Source organism: Rhinolophus sinicus, chromosome 2, assembly GCF_057876585.1.
Source record: "Rhinolophus sinicus isolate RSI-liver-muscle chromosome 2, RSI-T2T, whole genome shotgun sequence".
Lineage (NCBI taxonomy): Eukaryota > Metazoa > Chordata > Mammalia > Chiroptera > Rhinolophidae > Rhinolophus > Rhinolophus sinicus.
In genome coordinates this window covers 169306594-169327032 of record NC_142502.1, presented here as the reverse complement: position 1 = coordinate 169327032, position 20439 = coordinate 169306594, and the positions used below count along the sequence as shown (strand labels likewise).

The 20439-nt window shown below is 35.0% G+C and overlaps 1 protein-coding gene across 2 annotated transcripts in view; it reads right to left on the bottom strand.

Moving 5' to 3' along the window:
• Positions 1–20439, bottom strand: part of MEMO1 (mediator of cell motility 1) — a 106718-nt gene that overhangs the window by 68668 nt on the left and 17611 nt on the right. The window lies entirely within an intron of this gene.

Genomic DNA, 20439 nt, shown 5'->3' with positions numbered 1-20439 from the left:
TCAGTTTCAAGCATCCCACTCTCTTCACCTCCTACCTTTCCAGTTCACTCCTAGAATTATGTTGGTATAAGGACTCTGCGCTCTTATATCTGCCCCAGTCTCCTGCACTAACTAGATCATTAAGTACAAACATGCAACACCAGCAGATTGATTCCTCCCAACTACCACCCCATTTCCCACTACCCAGCATCCCGTCTTCTTCACTTCTTACCCAACCTGAGACCTATCATTCCCTTACCTATGGACTCACTCCTTTGCTCATCTCTTCCTCCATCATAATCAAATCATTGTTAAAACCAACTTTCCGCTTAACACAATATCTCCACCACCTGAACAGGTGAGTAGGACTGAAAAGAAACACAACCATATGAACTATGACATTATACCTATAAATTTCAGCAGACCATTAACAAAGCTCAAAACTCACACCACATTAACCTACTGAGTTTGTTCTCCCATCTTCAAGATAATTACCTCATACAACTTCTCCTTTTACCTTAAACCTTGAACCCCTTCCCCCTCTCATTCCCAGCAGATGATCACTTTCCATTTTGTCAAGGAAAGACAAACAGTTGTAGGGTGGCCAACCATCCTGATTTGTCCAGGACTTTCCCAGTTTTAGTGATGAAAGTCCTGCAACCTGGGAAACCTCAGTCCTAAGCAAACCTGAACATTAGTCACCCTAAGTTCAGAAGAGAACTACTTCCTCTTCCCACCATTTTATTCCACTTTCCCTCCTGTTTCAACAAACTGTCCTTGCTCCTATCAAAAGCCAAACAATTTACTTCTGCACTGGATCCACTGTTCTCTTACTCAAGGACTCTGCTCTTACAACGGTCCCAGTCTCCTCCCCGAACTTGTCCCTTTTTACTAGATCATTATCATTAGCCTGCAAATATGCGATATTAGCAGACTGATTTCCCCCCTAACTACCATCCAATTTCTCTGGCCCCCTTTTCCTCTGGCTCTCTTTTTAAACTTTTAATCATAACATATTTAAAAATTACAAAAGAATCTAGATAATAATAATAACAAATACCCATGGACCCACTCCCCAAACAAACTAAATCTTAATGTTCTACCTTATTAAGATCTTCCTTTAGTAAGAAATAAGACATTAAAAACACAGTTGAATCCATTGCCGATCCCATTTATACATCTCCCTCCTTAGAGGTAACCACTTTCTGATTCTGGTGTTCACTACATTATTACACTTTTACTAATACATGTATCCATAAATAATACATTATTTTGTTCTCCATGGTTTTAAATGTTATATAAATATGCTGTATATGTCCTTCTACAACTTGTTCCACTTAACATTATTTTTAAAAATTATTCATGTTGATATATGTAGCTCTAATTCATTCATTTTCAATACTGTATAGTATTGTAATGTACGAATACACCCCAATTCATCTATGTATTCATTGTCCTGTTCACTGACATTTTAGTAGTTTCCATTGTTTCACTGTTAACTATAAGCCTCTTACGAACGTGTGTTAAGAGTTTCTCCGGGATTTATCTAGAAAAGGACTGGATCATAGGGCATGAACATCTTCAGCTCTACTAATACATTGCTCAACTGCCCACTAAAGCAGTAGGATTAATTTACCCATTAGTGTCAGGGCAAATAAAGAGGTTTAATTCTTCCAGTTAAAAATAAGGACACTCACCACAAACTTCTCATAGAGCATTGTCATTAGAAAACTTGTAAATTCTTTCTCTGCCCCTCTGAAATGTATATGTTTGTAAAAGCTAAATAGATTCTAACCAGCAATCCAGAACTGTCTTTCTCAAGGACCTGGTAACCATCTCTTTGAAATGCGATCATTAAGGAAGACAGTGCCCCTTTCTGCCAGTTTTTGTGGGAGGATAGGAGACTAACTTGAGCCAGTCACCCAGCTAATTACAAAATTACCTCCTGTCATAAAGATAAGTCGATTTTTCCTATGGATAGAGCCAATTAGCTAAAGACAATATGTCACCCCAATTACCCAGTGAATTTAGGATGAACTATGTGTGATACACGTTGCTATCAAGTTTTCTTACAGTAGTGTATCTTGAAAGCATGTATGTAATCAGTTGTACCTACTTAACTACATAAAATGGTGAACTCCCTTTAGGTCTTTGCAATTTTTTAGCAGATTTCCTATGATGTGCACACATTCTAGACTAATGCTTATTCAAAAGTAAAATTGTTTTCTTTCTCTTTTTCCTTTGAAGAGAGGCTTTATGAGATGGCAGGAAGTTTTGGTTTAAATTATTTCTCCAACATCAGTAATGGTTAAAATGGTAAATTAATTTACTATTTACCTACATCCTTACCAATATTTGATAATTCTCATAATTTTTAATTTTTGCCAAGTTGATGGGCTTCCTTTTTTCCTTCTAATTTCTCCAAATCCATTGAGATTAATCATCTGCTGATTTGGAAATCCTTCTGTATATATATGTTTAGGACTATACTCACAAACAAGTCAAGTTTAAAATGGACAGCCCATCTGTAAATTGTCAAAGTACAAAATAACTCTGATTCAGCAATCAAAAATGTAGTTTATTTTTAAAACTTAAATTTAAGAACAATTACCAAAAACATATGAAATAATCTCAATATTAACTCAAGGAAAAATAGTTCCTATTTTCAAAGTAAATTAAATTTTTAGCTGCCTAAATTTCATATTAACTTAAAATAAGCATTGCACTAAATATTTGCATATTACAGAAGTTTGCAAAACAGAAATTGAAAAACAGCTAAAAGCAAAGAAAATAGTCTCCCAATTCAAGCACCCCACCATAACCAACTTCACTGATTTTAAGCACTGAACCAAGCAGTTTTAATCAGTCCTTCTATAAAAGAACCAATTTCTTTCAGAAGCATCCTAAGGTTAAAGCCAAACTCCAAAATATAAAGTCAAACAAAAGCAGGCTGTCAGCATGTAATATTTTGCTATTAATCATTGTGTGGAATCTGTTAAAATCAAACTAAGAAACTTTGATCTGTGGTGGAAAATATACAAATACTACAATTAATATGCTAGACTTTTTATAACAGTGGCTCATGGATCTCTGAATTTCACAGGCCAATAAAATTTCAAAAGAAATCTGGAAAACCAATATTGGGATGCCAATTTTTTATTTTACTAAGAATGGATATTTAAAACATATCAACCATTTATCTATGATCACCATGATTTCATAAAATAAATATAACAGCAAAAAGTAAGAAGAGCACCATTTTAGGATAACCTCAATTCCTTAAACTAAATAAATTAACCACACTTCATTGACTCCAAAATACCATCAATATTAAGGTACACCATTATTTTATATACCACTAAGAAAGGGAAAAAATACCTCCCAATTAAACTAGAACATATGGTTTCTTATCACTTAAAATTATTTTTACTTTATATTTACTGGAACAGCTCTTTTAAACATACTTAGACATGATTTTTTCATATAACACTCATGTTTATATAAAAAAAACAAAATAAATTCAACGTATTCTTAAATTTTTAATATTCACAATTTAATATCTAAATTCCTTTTAAGTCAGAGTCATCAGTAATCCTTCTTTTTCTTTCCTTTCCTTTTCTTTTTCAGTTTAATAGACATTTATTCCTTCAGTTGAACAATCTCTACACACTAAATAGATGGTTTAAGATTTTTGAGTGGAAAGGAATTTAGGTCTCAAGAGGTTTTATGAGTCTGCTACATGATTTCTGGAGATCATTTAACTGAGCCTTTTAAGACCCCTGAAGAAAATAGAAAAATTGGTTCAAGGAAACCAGCAATTAGATTTTGGAATCAAACTACCTACTCTTAAGTCAGCAAATGCAGAATTGCAAATTGGGGCAATTCCTTTTCTGTAGTTCCTACACACTCTAATTCACTCTGGGATACAGAAGCCTAGCCTGGAAAACATGGGGCAAACAGAATGTGCTGGTATGCTTTAACAATAGGGTGGGCACAACTGATGGCGTGGAAAGTTTGTGGAATGGTAAGAATGTTTTTCCATTATGTCATCCTCTGTACCATTTAAAGAATTAGTGATGTAATACTTCTTCCTCAATTGCCTGTGGGACTCTCATCCAAGCCAACAGACATTGTCCAAATCTCGACGCCGTACCTTTTTTGATCTTATCAAAAGCTATCACTAGATGTAACTAACAGAAGGTTTCAGGAGACAACTCAAAAGTGGTAATCTCTTCCATAAATGGTCCTTAAACGGTATGTTAACTGAATCATCAATGGGTTGCAGTTGTCTAGTCATACCAGCAGGATTAATGATTCAGTTCACAGGCAGGTAGGCAGTGACAACCATTTCACTACTGACAATGATTTTATCATGCCATTGATTGTAAAACACCTCATTTCCAGAAATGCTAAAATATGGGAAAATGTACATCTTAAAATCAATAAAATACAGTAGCGCTATGTAAACCACACCCACTACAATGTTCGGTGTTTATTTCAATGCAGAACAGTGAAAAATTCATCAAAGACCAGTATGTGGGAACCACTACTTCTCACTACAATGAAAAGTGTTCCTGAGAAGCCTTACCAGTAACTGCAGTAATCTCATTTACTTTAAAAATAAATGACATTTCAGCAGTTTTCCTGAAATCGTTTCATTATTGACACCCTTTTGTGACCACATAGTACTTAGAATTTATCGCTACGCTATTTACAAAATTTACTATCTTGTTTTTAGATACATCTCAAGGGGTGCTGTTTGTTTTTATGTATTTATGATAGGGTCCTCACATAGAAAGGAATATGCCTTTGGGAACACAAGAACTGTCACACTGAATCTGACCCAAAACCTATCCAGAGCAGTATTGCATCAACCTAAAAACACTTGCTGTGAAGAACACTGATTGTTCTCCTTGATATAGACCTCAAAGGGGTTATTAAGACAAATTCAAATGTCTTGAATTCCTTATTATCCCCTAATTTATTTAAACATTGTAAAAATGTATTTATATTATTAGCTAAACTTTGTAGTTCAGAATACAATCGATGGGGGCAATTAACCATCCAAATGAACAATCTTTACTGTGTACCAACCAACTTATAGTTGGCCAACTGGAAATCACTTACCACTTTTCTGCCCATTCATATACAGTTTCTCAAAATTTTCATAGTTAATCCCAGACCCACTGACATTTCACACCTAAAAGGGCTGCAAATTTGGAGGCTAACAGGGTAGTTCTACCCTCCAGGTCATTTACAAAACTAATCTGAAAATAGGTTTAGCGTTGATCCCTTTAACAGTCTATTAATTTGGATTCTTTATTCCCACCTCTATTCTGTTTATAAACAAATTTTCTCTCCCTATCAAATGATGCCATTAAATCCCTTGATAGTACCTGGTTCAAGTGTCTTATCTAAACTTGTTTTAAAGATCAAGATATTAATTTTTGCCATTTTTCATTATTAAAAAAATATGTCCAGTATAGAAAATTGGGGGAATACATACTAAGGGAGAAAAAGTAATAATCCTACAATTATAAAAAGCACCCAAATTAGTATTTTCCAAATTTTTTTCTAGCCTTTAAAATGATATACAATTCTGTGACCTGCTTTTATTTATATAACATTTTAGCATAAGTATTTTCCTATATGATAAACTCTTTAAAGACATTTTATGGCTGAATTAATATTTCTTTATGTGAATGGATCACTGCTTCCTTAAACATTACTTGTATGAATAAGATGTTTAGGTTGTTTCCAATTTTTTGCACTGTTATAAACAATTCTATATTATGTATCCCTATTTCCGTATTCAAAATTATTTCTTTTGTGAATCTCAGAAATGAAATTACTATGTAAATAATTATGAGCCTTTTTAAGATTTCGATACATATATTCAAAATGTTATCTAAAATTGCATCCATTCATTATCATGCACTACGAATGACCATGAGCTCACTACTCAAAATAATATTTTAAAAGATTAAGCAATTTAACCCAAACCCCCATTTGATAAAAACTAAAATTTAATGTCCTATCTTAATTATATTTGGCCTTTCAAAATAAAGTAAATGTCTATTTCTTTAACCAAAGCAATTTTAATTTCTAAGAAAAATGTGATTTGACTTCTAGGTTTTATTTTCTACTTGGATCATGGAATAAGTAATATGACTGTTGTCTTCTTGCCAGCCACAAGTTATCTATTACTAATGTTTACCAAACAACTATGATCTATTGGCCTTTACAGAAGACAAATCAAATTTAAAACCAAGCCCATTATGCTGCTGTTTTAAATTACTCACAATCCTGAAGATTTTTCATATGCTCCTGCAATAAATCTTTTCAACCAATGAGATATAATTTTTCATCTTTTTAGAAACCATAATTCTTTCTCCTGTAATAGTCAAAAAGTGGTCCACAGACCAGGATCTTCTGGTGTGTTTATTTAAGAGAGAGCTCTCTGGGTCTTACCCCATAGCTATGTCATCACAATCTCTGAGGATAGTGACCAGGAGTTTTTAAAAAGCTTTCAACAAGCTCTCCAAGTGACTGTGATACACACTGAAATGTGAGGCCCACGGTCATAAAGGAGTTTATGTGCACATGCTATATGAATACATGCAGCTAACAGACTCCTAGAAGGTTTATAATTGAGATTTTTCATTACAATAAGTAAAACACATAATCTGTAAATTAGCAATGTATAAACGCATGAATTTTTACCTCCGAACTACTTTGAAGCCATAAGTGATACACTGTTTTTTAAAATTTACGTAAGTTTATATTTTAAGTGTTTCTAGCCTTTCACTTTGATCAATGCCTCGCCAGCTTTTCCACTCATTCCTGATGACAAAGGAAAGGGAACTCAGATTCATAGAAACTAAGTGATACACAAACTCAAATTCTCTTTTAAATCTTATTTTAGTCCAAAAATTCATAAGAATATAGTAGACTGACAACACAATATCCATAGTCATTTCAAAACTCCTATCTGTAACTTAAATGGAGGTTACAAGATAACACCATAATTATCTTCTAACACAGGGTCAAGTACTTTAGTGAGGGAGATACAAACCCAGATCGAAAAGGCAACCATCTAAACTAGTCAAATGCTTAAAGATGGGTCCACAATACTTCCTTAATGCATATCTAACCAGGAATCATTATTTTCTTCCAATTGCAGCCAGCATGTTTCTTTTTTCCCCCCTTTGGGTTACAATCAGCCAGTTGATACCAGTGGATATACATAATTTGGTACCAAATCCAAACATAATCTGTGGAAAAATAAAACAAGTCTGTCTCATTGGAAAGAATCGGGACTAGGATAACACTTCCCACACAAGGTAACACTTCTCAGGCAATTGCTAAAAAATAAAAGTTTCTTAAGATAAAAGAAAAAGTTAGAATTTTCGATTTTCATATATTTTCACCACAAAACAGATTTGTAGACATTACCACATTCTCAACACCTTATTCTGTGTAATACAGTTTTTTTTTCTCTAAGAATTTTCGCTTAGAGAGTTTGATCACAAAAGTAGATCAGGCCCAGTGGACTACACCAAATGAAACATGTAATATGGCTGCATATGTGTGAACTGATGGAACAGGAGATATAAAACAATCTAAGCAATCCACCAAAAAAACAAAATGGTTAAATAAATTATGGCAGATCCATAAAGTAGATTATTCAGCAACTGGAAAACAAGGAGGCAATATTTTGTGACTCTATGGAAGATCTCCTAATTGAGGCAAAAAAGCATGGTACGAACAGAAGGTACAACATATTGCCATTTTTGTGCGTGCATATATATCATACATGATTATGTACTGGTTTGTATTTATGTAGAATATCTCTAGACAAACACAGAAGAAATGGATAACAGTGACTCCCTTCCTCACAAGGGAACTAAGAGCAGAAGGAAACTACTTTTCACTATACACCCTTTTGTATCTTTTGCATTTTGCACTATGTACATGCACTACCTATCCAAACATTAAATATAAAAAAGATGGTGCAGTCATATAACGTAATACCATGAAGTCAAAAACAATGATGCTGCAGACATATGTTTATTGACATGGAAAAAATCTTATAAATGCTAAATCTAACTAATAAACCATTGTTAGACTTAAAACAATACCTATATTATTAATCTAGGTTAAAATACGTAAAACCAAACTGCTGACAACTGCTATTTGACCAGTAATACAGAGTATTAGGATATATATGGACCAATGTGAAAGATTTCCATATTAGTAAGGAGGGATTCCCCCTTTTTACTTCACTCCCATAGATGTGATATCCATCAGCGAACTTCTGGCAGATAGAATCAGAGAACATAGAAACATTGTAGAAAAGAATGATCTAGAAAAGAGGACATTAAATACCTTATTAATATCTTTCTTTATAATTCTTCTCCAATGAATAAAATGTAATAGCTTCAATAGTTTGTGTTGGGGGGGCTGTTTGTTTTTCTTTTTTCTAGCAAGGACATGAGTTATTCTACACCCTGACTTCTTCAATAATCATTTACCAGATAATCTAGAGAAGCTATTTTGAAGTAATTAACTATAATCTAATGCAATTTCTGTTTTTGTACTTTTGTTGTGGCATGTTTGAGGCCTGTTTTCTTCTTTCACTAAGCATTGGTGTTACATGTGCCAGCTCATCCATCTAAAGAATTATGTTTCTGATTTCGCAACCATAAACTCAAACAAAAGGAATCTCAGCAAATTCTTCCTTGATAACTAGCCAAGCAAACATGCCTAATGTAGACTGAGAAATGGGAATGCCAGGTATCAGATATGCATAAAAGAAAAAGTAGTCAGGCATAATAGCCATCAATACAAAGCTTTCCAAGGAGTTCTGAGATTGATAATTTAGGGTAGAAACTAAGTTTGGATACTAAGGAACACACTGGAAGCTTTGGAACACAATATGGAAGTTGAGTTGTATGTGTGTATTCACTCTGCCAAACCCTTTCCGTATCCCTTTGGACTGTTTTCACTGAACTGTCTAATGCTGAAGCAAAAGTGTTAATGTAAAAGCTGCCTAAATTGAGGAATACTTGGATTTAAAACCCAAATGGAACCTCTCCCATTCCCAGAAGATCATACCAGAAAAGTTCTGAGAGCTGTAGCCATGCTGAGGCACTGGCAACTTTAAGAGGCCTTAGATAACTGTCACTGGCACCTTCTTGCAAACCACAACAACCACAAAAATTCTATTAAAGAAAGAAAAACTCCTTCACAAACCCCTCTACAATTAGGCCAATTCGATATCTGATAGGTAAGTAGGCAGATAGGAAAGTAAGTAGGTAGGTAGACAAATACATAGACAGACAGACAGACAGGCAAAGAGGTAGATAGATGACAGACAGACAGACAGACAGACAGATGATAGATAGATAGGTAGGTAGGTAGGTAGGTATGTAGGTAGGTAGATAACCACCCAACCAACCTTAATTCTGTAAGCCAGCACTTCCCAAATTGTATTAAGAAAAATTACAATTAAAAGAACTTTGTGCCTAAATAAATTGGAGGAGAGTGAGTGAAAGAGTCGATGATGACCAAACTTGGGGGCTAGAGGAATGATAACACCAGTCCCAATGACAGAATTAAGGAAGACCATTAAGTTTATTTTAAGACGAATACTTTGACTTGGACACACGGAAAGTTTTAGGAGACAATAAGGCAAACAATATGTCCAATTGTTAAAGAATAAGAACCTTAAACGCAGAAAAAGGGATCAACAATAGAAACAGATTTCAGAGTCATTTAATTAAGGTGGTGAAATACAAAAGAATGGATAAGAACCGTCTGAATGTGTACAAATTGATGATGACAGCACAAATGTTAAAAATGTGAGTCATAGGGTACAGATACTTGGGCGTACAAATAACAAGTTGAGCCGATGAGGGAGAGAAAAGAGGTACTGCTCAAGACAGAGGGAAAATACAGTACAAGGCAGACAAAGAGACAAGACCTTCAAGAAGAGTCACAGAATCCAGTGCTCTGTAATGAAGAGAACAGAAAAAATGCCTATCAACATATTTGGTGATTATGAAAGACTAGTAACTTAGAGAGATTTGTTTTCTGTGGTTAAAAGTGAAAAATGAGTTTACAAGTAGTTACAGACAAGATGACTTACAAGAAAATGGAGATAGCAAATGAAAACCACTCTAAGAAGAACTGAAAGCAGCACTGCCTCCTTTTGCATCACCTCTAAGTCTCTCAATTTGCAGTGTCCGACACCTCAAATACATTGGTTCATTGCCTTTATGAAGTATAATCTTAGGTATTAGTGATCATATTTTTACACCTTGCAACAAAGAATGGGCAAGTCAACGTGAAGGTATGCTTTTGGAATTTTATCCAACTAGCAAACCACCTGAATATGAGAGTGCAATTTTTGGAAGATAGTTTCTAAGACTTTCTCTACACATTCACATTAAACGTATTACAGGTTAACAATCCTGTAGCTAGCTTTATAGAACTCAAGCCAGTATTCCATGTTATAAAAGAAAGTGATAATTAAAAATACCAGCATTTGGTATTGGTGGCAGAGCTTTCACTTAACGACTTCAAAGCAACATTTAAACATCTATTAATTATGGCCTCTGTAAACTATCCTGTTTGCTGCAGCACAATGCAAGCATGAGCATGATTACATTCTATCCTGATGACACAAGAAATGTAAAATATATGTGATTAATACTCAATAATTTACAATAAATGGGGATATAACAAAAGTTATTTAGGATAAAGCACTTCAGAACGAACGAAAAGTAAAATCTTCTTAATCTTAACTTCAATAACTGTCCTCCAGAAATCTTTAGAAAAGGACCAGACTAAATATTTTTTATTCTACAAATGACTTGTTATGTGAATACTGTGAACAAGGTAACAAACACAACAAAAGTATACTGTTTTCAGCACTTTAGCTGAAAACTTGATGTTCAATTGAAAAAGAAGGTGATAATACAGCACAAAGAACTACAAACTAGGAGGTCGGTCAAAAACAGAATTTACAGTACACCTACATTATGTGTAACAGACACAGTACTGCGTTCCTCAAAATCTTATTTTTGGTTAACTGCCATAGGAATCATATGACATTGTTATTATTATCTCTAGCTTACAAATATACAAACAATAAAAAAAAGCAAAGTTTCTTCAAGTTCATATAGCAAATAAATGGCAATGCCATGACATGGAGCCACGTTGGTCTGTCTCTGAACTGTGGGTTGTCCTATTCCACAGCGCGCTGCCTACTCTGGGAAGCGAGTGATCCAAGTTACAGTCCTAGCTTTTCCACATTATCTAGGCCTCATTTTCCTTTTCTGTAAAATGAAGAGGGTAAACTCAACTATGTCTGTAATTCTAGGCTACTGTAATATACTAGGTAGAATTATTTAGGTTGATGCTTAAGGAATATAATTATCAATCATTTGTATGAATTTCACTAGGTATAACTCTGCCAAGTATTATATGTTTTCAAGTACTATATCAGAAATTAAGAAAGTCAATATGGGGCGATCATTTCATAAATTATATAAATGTCTTTTCCCTATGCTGTATACCTGAAGCTAATATAATATTGTATGTCAGCTGTAATTGAAAAATTAAAAACATATATATTTTAAAAAAGAAATTAAGAAAGTAAAATAGGAATGACAGAGCAGACACCAAGAATCTTAAATGGAGGTTCTTGGAGAGTTACTTAAATGGAGCGTTATTTAAGAGGCACAGAATTTTACAAACTTGCCAGTCACCAGCCAATGATAGTTACTACTACTGCTTATTTGGCGATTTATCATTAGAGTTCCAAACGGACACCTTTCTTTTGAATAATGGATGGTACTTACGACCTTTTTTCTCCTAACTATTTGCCGTTAAAACTAGGCCTGATATTCATATCCCAGAGAAAGCTAAACCGCTTCACCTAGCTCTACATGCATTTCAAGGATCTCACATATGCTGTTTTAGCTAAAATGTTTAATTTACGTTAAAAATCTTTGGAAAGAATACTATATTTAGGCAAAGCAATCTAAGTTAGTAGATGTTACCACACTTGTAAATGGTATAAAACCAATATTCTGTCAGTGGGTATCTTTAGGTGTCAAATTACGGATACATACTTATTTTGGCCATCTCTATATATTCTTTGTCTACAGTAACTTAGTATTTTTATGATGGGCACAAAAAACTTTATATAAACATAGGATAATACAGGACTTCATTCTATAGAGGAAAATGGAAACAAAAATACTAAATTGTTTTATAGTTATTGAGATAATTTCACTAAATGGAAATTGCTACTGTGTAAGAGATGTTCATAGGTCCCAATCATTTGGTAGTCAATCATTAGTAACATTTTAATAGAAATATAATTACTTAATAAAACTTGGTGGATTTTACTAATGTGTTTTTAGTGGAAGATTTTAAATTTTTGATTTGCTGTTTACATAAAGAGTTCCAAAAGTAGTTATTCTGACCTCTATTCTCAAATATTATCTTGAAGAGACATCTAAGAGATTGACCAGGTACTTAGACCACAGAATCAAAACTCAGAAGTGCCAGACAAGAGTCCGGAGTCCTGCCTGTGTGCCTCAATCTGTGGCTCAAGAGCCACATTCAAAGGAGAATCAACTGGTGAGCTTCATAAAAAATTCAGACCCCAAAGCCTAACCCAAAAAGACTGAATCAGAGTATGAAAGCAACGAGCCAGAACCTGGCAAATAGCACTTCATCAAAGATTATTTTATTTCTTCCTATAAACCTTAAATATCTTCCCCTAGCCAACCCATGAAACCATCTCGCATGATTTAAATAGTTCCAGGTATCTCGTCTTGTGAAGTAATCCTAGTATCTGATTCTGCCTCACTTGGCAATCGGATGCATCTTCAGACTTGAGCTCCTTCTGGCTTCAATTAACACTAAGGGGCCCAGGGCTGCCTACACCCAGGCAGGGCTGACTGCAACAGCTTCTAAATGGCATCTCCATCTCTGCTCGGGAACTCTCATGCTAATCTCCTGACCTGAAGTTTCTAAATCTTGCACTGCTTACGGTATTATCTTAACAATATTAGCAGATTTCCATCTTCTCATAGCAAACCTTCTAGTTAGTAGACAGCCTTTGTTCTGTTAGTGACCAAATTGCAGAGTGATAAATCCTCCAAGAAGTGCCTCAGATTAATTACAAAGGAGTCCTCCTTCTCTTTCACTTTTCATCTCCTTAATTACAAAACTACCCTCCACTTCATACCCTCGCATTCCAAACTCCACACTTTTTTTTAAAACTTTTATTTATTTTAAGTGTGTTTTTCCTAGACCCAGCAGCTCCAAGTCAAGCAATTGTTTCAATCTAGTTGTGGAGGGCACAGCTCACAGTGGCCCATGTGGGGCCCATATGGGGATCGAACCTGAAAGCTTGTTGTTAAGAGCAATAAAGTTATGAAACATCTATGGAAGATATATAGTATCAAAATCTAAATCAACTGAATCTTGTGTTTCTAACTGCATGCCACACAGAAAAATAAAACAATGGTCATGTGTAACAGAAATGGTGAAATCATAAACGTTCTAAGGGGGTACATTCATTTTTCTTTATGGAATACCATAAAAAAATAAAGTTTTTTCCCATTTTAACAGTTTGCAACAGAAAAGTAAGACTAATGTAAAAATATTAAAATGTTAAAAATAAATAAATACCACTTTGGCAAGTATGACACCTAAATTATGCATTTTCCTAGGACAAGCCTCCTTTAACTAGACAAAGCTGGGGTTTGAGGAAAATTCTCCTCTTCAGATCTGTGACAGAGACAGGAGTCAGCAGGCAATGTATATACAATAGGGTCTTACTGGACCCAGTTAAGTGAAAGCCTACACCACTCCTCCTAAACCCATGCCCTACCACCAAGGCACATGGGAGATGCCACCCAGATTTCCAGTACTTAGCTTACACATCCTTTGGTGGGTATCTTTAAAAAGGCAGTAGTGTCCTAGTTTCATTTCTTCCCCACACCTCATGTGGGCTGAGTACTAAAAAACAAAGCGTCTTTGCCTAGAAAGAAACTATCTCTAGAGCGACTGAAATGAAAGGAGAGAAAGGAAGAAAGTACACTGCAATGATGAGCAGAGAAAGAAGTCTCCACTCTCACGCACGTTAAAATATGGCAAAATAAAAATCCTGAAAATGTCAAAATATACACACTATAATAACCCAGCATTAGTGGTGACTAACAATCCACATTTCTAAAAATTGCTAAAACTATATACTCACATATTAAAAATACAGAGACAAAAAAAGAACACACAATGTCCAGAAAGTTGGACATACAAACCACTTTCTCTTCAAGTGGTCCATAAATTGTGAGTAAGGTAAATTTAACTTCCAAATTCTTAATATAGGTAATTTCAATTACTTTTAATAAATGTTTCTCATGACATTAGTGCTCCTCAACTGAACACTAAATAGGGGGAAAACAAAGTGGCAAATGAGGAAGCAAATTCTCAATTTACAATTTTAAAGTCGAGTTGAAAGTAGAAAAGCACTCACAAACACTCATGAAAGTAGAAAAGCACAAACAAGCTGAGCGTAAAAGCCTCCCCGTGTACATTCCAAATTCGGAAAGAAATAGAAGTCAAACCTATCAAGAATATATTTTCAAAACCAACAAAAAAACGGCTCTGAAGTATGAATTCAAGAAAACGGCTCTGAAGTATGAATAATTAAATATATCAAATGTCAAGGGAATACCTATTTCTAAAAACTCACAATATTAATTACTATGATCACATTCTTACTATTTATACATATCAACACAAAACACACTTTTTTTTCCTTTTAGAATTCCAACCTTTCATTCCTGGAAATTAAACACCAAAATCTTCCACAAAAAAACAAATCTTTAGATTATAAACTTAAGATTTATAATGAGACAAGATGAAAAGGAAAATATTTATCAAAAAACTGATATGCATGTATGACTTTTAATCCTCGTTTTCAATAGCAAGCAATTATTGAGCCCCCTGTGTGTATAGGACACTGATTACAAAAAGGTATCAGTGAGAGCCATTTCCATCAAGAGGCTTCATCTAGTTGAGGAAACAGCTAAATAACACAAGGTGAGATATACCCAGTGCCTGAGGAATGATTTAAGAGTTAAGAAGGAAAAATGCTAGGAAGAAAAATGGACTTAAATTAAATTAGATCTTAAAGTAGAACCAGAGAAGCAGAAGATGGCAGAGTATTTCCAAACAGAAGGAAGCTATAAACAAAAGCACAGAGGTGGAAATGACAATTCCAGCTTCATGAAACAAAAGTCTGCATAGTTGAGAAGGGGAGAGCTAAAATAAGTAACTCCAAGTTTGCTTGTTTTCCATATGGACAGACAATGGGGAGCCACCAAGTTCTTATGCTTGAAAATGTGTTTGAATTACAACAGCAATATATTGAAATACATGTACTGTATAGTTTATGCAACATGCATGGCTAAAGTTTACCTTTACATATATGGGACATTTTTAAAGATTATCTTGCTTTTATTGATTTTACACTATGAAACTTGACAAAATAAAATGTTTTACAAGTCAAATGATTTCCTAACATTTATTTTCAAATAAACACATATATTTAATAGTCTAGAATATTAATTTATGAAAAGTCTTGAATGGGAAGCAATACGGAATGGTGGTTCAAGCTCCAACTGTGGAGTCAGCAGGTCGGAACACCAGCGCAAACTTCGTGACCTTGAACAATCTAAGCCTCAAGTATTTCATGTGGTTGTTGTATTGAGAGAGAAATGCAAGTGCAAAAGCCTGACAGATAAGGACTCAATAAATGTTGGCTATAAGCATTAGATAGAATCCAGGTGCCCTACTACTACTAGTTGTTGGCTCATCTGAATTTTTCTGAGCGTTTATTTGTACTTGTTTTCTACTTCCCAAAATTCTTAGTGTATTTATAAAATATTCCTGATTAACTGATATGTAGAAACCAACCATTTATTATTATAATAGATTATGAACAAACTGGTAGACTGACTGTATCCATGGTCAAAACACAGTCTTAACTCAATTATTTAAAAACAACACTTTAAAAATTTTTAATTGAAAACTTTTGACTGAATTATATTAATGTTAAAATTCACATTAGCAGTGGAATTTAAAATATTTTAAGAACTTCTCAGATTGTTAAGTCACTGCTCTTCATTCACTAATTGTTTTGTTATAAGCATAATAATTCTTGATGAAACTTTTTTGAGTTCTCGCTGCCATTTCACATGGCTTCCCATTAAATTAGAATAAAACCCAAACCATTTTACCAGCCCTACAAGATTCTAGATGATGTGGTCCTAGCCTCCTTCTCCAACATTCTTCATTACATTTCAGCTATATAGTCCCTCTAACTAAAAAATCTCTCTCCCGAGAACTTCACAGCATTAAGGATTTCAATTTAATTTTTACCTCCACATAAAGGGCCCCTCTAGCCCCTATCTAATTTGTCCCCTTGTCATTTCTATAGTATTACCTCTTCACCATATTCAAACACAGAGACAGGTAGTACCAAGTACAGTAATATAAGGCTTACTACCATATGGCCCTTCCAATCTGGTCCCAGCTGCCTAGATCAGGAATGGCAGTCTGAACACAAGAAAAGCCAATTTATAGGCTGGCCTACAGCCAATAAGTAGCCTCAAGAGTCAAAGAATTCTACAGAGATGGAAACTAGATAAACTAATCAATTGGTGTCCAAAACAGTCGGTTCCCTCCCTTCTTCTCACAGTTTGAATTAGCCAATAGCACCAATTAAAAATAAATCAGACCATGAATTACATAATGGCAAAGCACTAGAGCAAAATATTCATCAGAATCATCTGCAGAACTTTAAAAAAAATAAACAAGTCCAGACTCCCAAATCCTAGAAGAGTCTACCTGACTCCATAGTTGTGGTATAGGGCCCCACAGACAATTGTCACATAGAGCCTCCGGTTGAAATCCACTGGGGACTAAGCAGAGAACACGTTCTTCTAAGAGGTCAACAAGATGACCCAGTATCAGAGCTCTCTGGGTCCTAAATGCTCATTTCCTCAACTGCCCTGTCTGTCTTTCTTGATACTTTGCTATGCAGCAGTTTAGATTTCTGCGTCCCTTACTTTCCCATAATAAATCTCCATTAGTTAAGGAATTGTAAAGCTATCTCTCTGGCTTATAACCTGAACAATACAGAATCTCACTTGCCCTGTGAAAGCCACATAATCCAGATGTTAAGAATCATCGGATAGATAGATGTTCTTCCTTGAATATTCGGCCTAATTTTTCAAAACACTGTGAAACCTATCAATTTTGTACTCAAACTTCAAATATTTTTACTAACTGGAACCACAAATGAGAACCAAACGAGAAAGCATCTGCATCGACAAAACTGGTATCTACAAGTAAGTCTACATGTGAAATTCATGCATTTTACTCCCAGGAAAGTTCCCTAGAATTCACTTCAAGACTTATTTTACTTGATCCTAATAAATACCAACCACCCAATAGATGAGAAACAACTCAGAAGGGAGTTAAGAGACTGTTAGAAATAGACACAATAACATCTACAAGAAATCACAAACACGCACATACACACACACTTTCAAAAATAGATTTTATACATTTGTCAAACCGACAGAAATAAAATCACTTAAAATTAACTTAAATATATGCAAGCTAAACAAACAAAAATTTACCAGTATATCAGGATATCTCAGGATGATACAGAGATAGTGACAAATGAATCCAAGCGTATGGCACCACCTCACCCAAGAGGGTAGGGGAAAAGCAGCTATAAAATTTAGCAACATTACTTAACTTTGGAGAATGATATTTTGATTAGAAATCAAAAGCTAAAGACAAAGGGAACTGTACATATATACTCTACTTGGTAACTCTGTTTCACAGAGAGGTATGGATTAACAATTCTCAGCCTGCTTTACATATATACTAGGGTTGAACAAATGAATAAATGGATGGTAGACGGTGGATGGGAGACAGGTTTCTTACTACTGAAGAAGGAAATTAAAGATAAGCAAGTGGAGAAAGGTAAAATAATGGATCAGAATTAGAAAAATGAGGATGAATTAATGATTAGCTGAATATATAGAGAGGGATGGATACAAAAATAATTAATTAGAAATATGTGTGTACATGAGTTAGTAAAAGTAAATATATTTCCTGTTTCTACGCAAAAATTGGGTCTAGAAGCAGTGACATTAAGGGGCAATAAAAACATCCAGTGCCCAGATGTTAACCTCTAAATACCATTTCCCAATAATAGAAAGCAAGAATCCTTTAAAAAAATGGCACATTCTATGGCTGGGGCAGGAAAAATACAAAATAAGCATAGAGTATCTTATAAAAGGAAGTGCTCAAAAATCAAAAGAATGGGGCATGTCAAGGGGATGCAGGAGCCAACTTGAAAGTGCTTACAATCACCAAAGCTGGAAAAATTTGAGCAACAAAAATAGCATGAGATTGGATTACCCTCCAAAGTATGAAATAAATATGCATGTGTCCATACTGATATAAATGACTGAATAAATAAGTGGGAAAAGGGACCATTATTCCATAAAGAAGAACTCCAAATAATACATTGTAGATACTTCCCCCTCCAAAAATGTGGGCCGGACTTCAGTGACTCATATTCAAAGAACAAAATATGGAAAGCGGAAGACGGTAAGTTTACAGTGGAGAAACCTGGCAAATACTACCTTAACCAAATGATCAAGGTTAACACCACCAAGGTTAATACCATGTACTCCCAATATGATAAGATGAGGAGGTCACCTCTATAGTATTCATTCCCCAAAATCGTAACTCCAGTCTTATCATGGAGGAAAAAAAGAAAAAATCAGACAAACCCAAATTGAGGAACATTCTACAAAATCCTGAAAGTATTCCTCAAAACTGTCAAAGACTAAGAATCTGTCACAACCAGAGGAGACTAGAGACATAATAAATAAATGCAATGTATCTTGGATTGGATCTTGGAACAAAAAAAAAAAAGGACACTGGTGTAAAAATTGGTGAAACTGAATAAAGTCTAGAGTTTAGTTATTAATAATACTACTGACCAATTACTGTTCTTAGTTTTAACAATGTATCATGGTAATGTAAGATGTTAGTATTAGGGAAAGCTGGGTGAGGGGTATACAGAGTTTGTACTCTTTGTAACTTTACTGAAAATCTAAAATTATTCCAAAGTAACAACGTTATTAACAATAACATAAACACAAATACCATAGAAATCTGGGGTCATGAGAATTGAAACAAGTATCACCCAATTACTAAAAACCCTAAGAGTGTCACTGGTTGTTTAAGAAAACAAGAGAGGAGTGATGTCTGCAAAATGTCCAAATAAGATGTCCCTCACTTGTATCCTCCTCACTCAACAATTTGACATCCATCCATGAACAAAGTTTCTTTGTGGGAGCTGTGGGATCCGATACCATATGCAAAGAGAACTGGGAGGAGTCTCGCCCACCCAGTTGGCATAGACCTGGGTCCCAGCTGTGAACCCTGCAGTGGCCAGTGAACCAGCTCCAGCCTCTCGAGAGCAATATGGAAGTCCCTTGATGAGAGAGAGCCTTTGTGGAAGTCTAGGAGTCCGCGGAGAGATTCCAGCATACCACTGGGGCAAAAGAATACAAATTGGCACGCGTGTGACTTGTAACCCAAGGCAGCACAGCTAAGTGCCAAGACAAACTTTTTGGCCTGTGATTTCTCCCACAGGGGAAACGAAGGGATGTGACTGAGCACCCGGCTTCTCCAGATGCTGCCAGAGACCCCACTTCTCCACTGCAGCATTACTGACAATAGCCAAGAAGACATCCAAACAACCTAAGTGTCCACTGATGGACGAAAGGATAAAGAACACGTGGCATATGTGCATAATGGAATATTACTTAGTCATGAGAAAAAAGCAAATCTTGCCATTTATGACAACATGAATGGACATGTTAAGTGAAATAAGTCAAACACAGAAACAAATACTGTATGATCTCACTTATATACAGAATCTAAAAACATCAAACTCATAGAAACAGAGAGGAGAATGGTGGTTGCCAGGGGCTGGAGAAAGACAGAAATGGGGAGTAGTCGGTCAAAGGGTACAAACTTCCAGTTACAAAATGAGTAATTGCTGAGGATCTACTGTACAGCGTAGTGACTATAGTTAACAATACTGTACTGTATACTTAAAAGTTGATCAGAGAGTAGACCCTAAATGTTCTCACCACAAAAAGGAAATGGTAATTATGTAAGGTCGTGGAAGTTTTAACGAACCTTTGGTAACGAATCTGTGGTAATCATTTTGCAACATCTTGCAACATAAAGGTAACAAAACATCACATTGTACACCTTAAACTTACGCACTGTTATATGTCAATTATATCTCAATAAAGCTGGAAAAAGAAA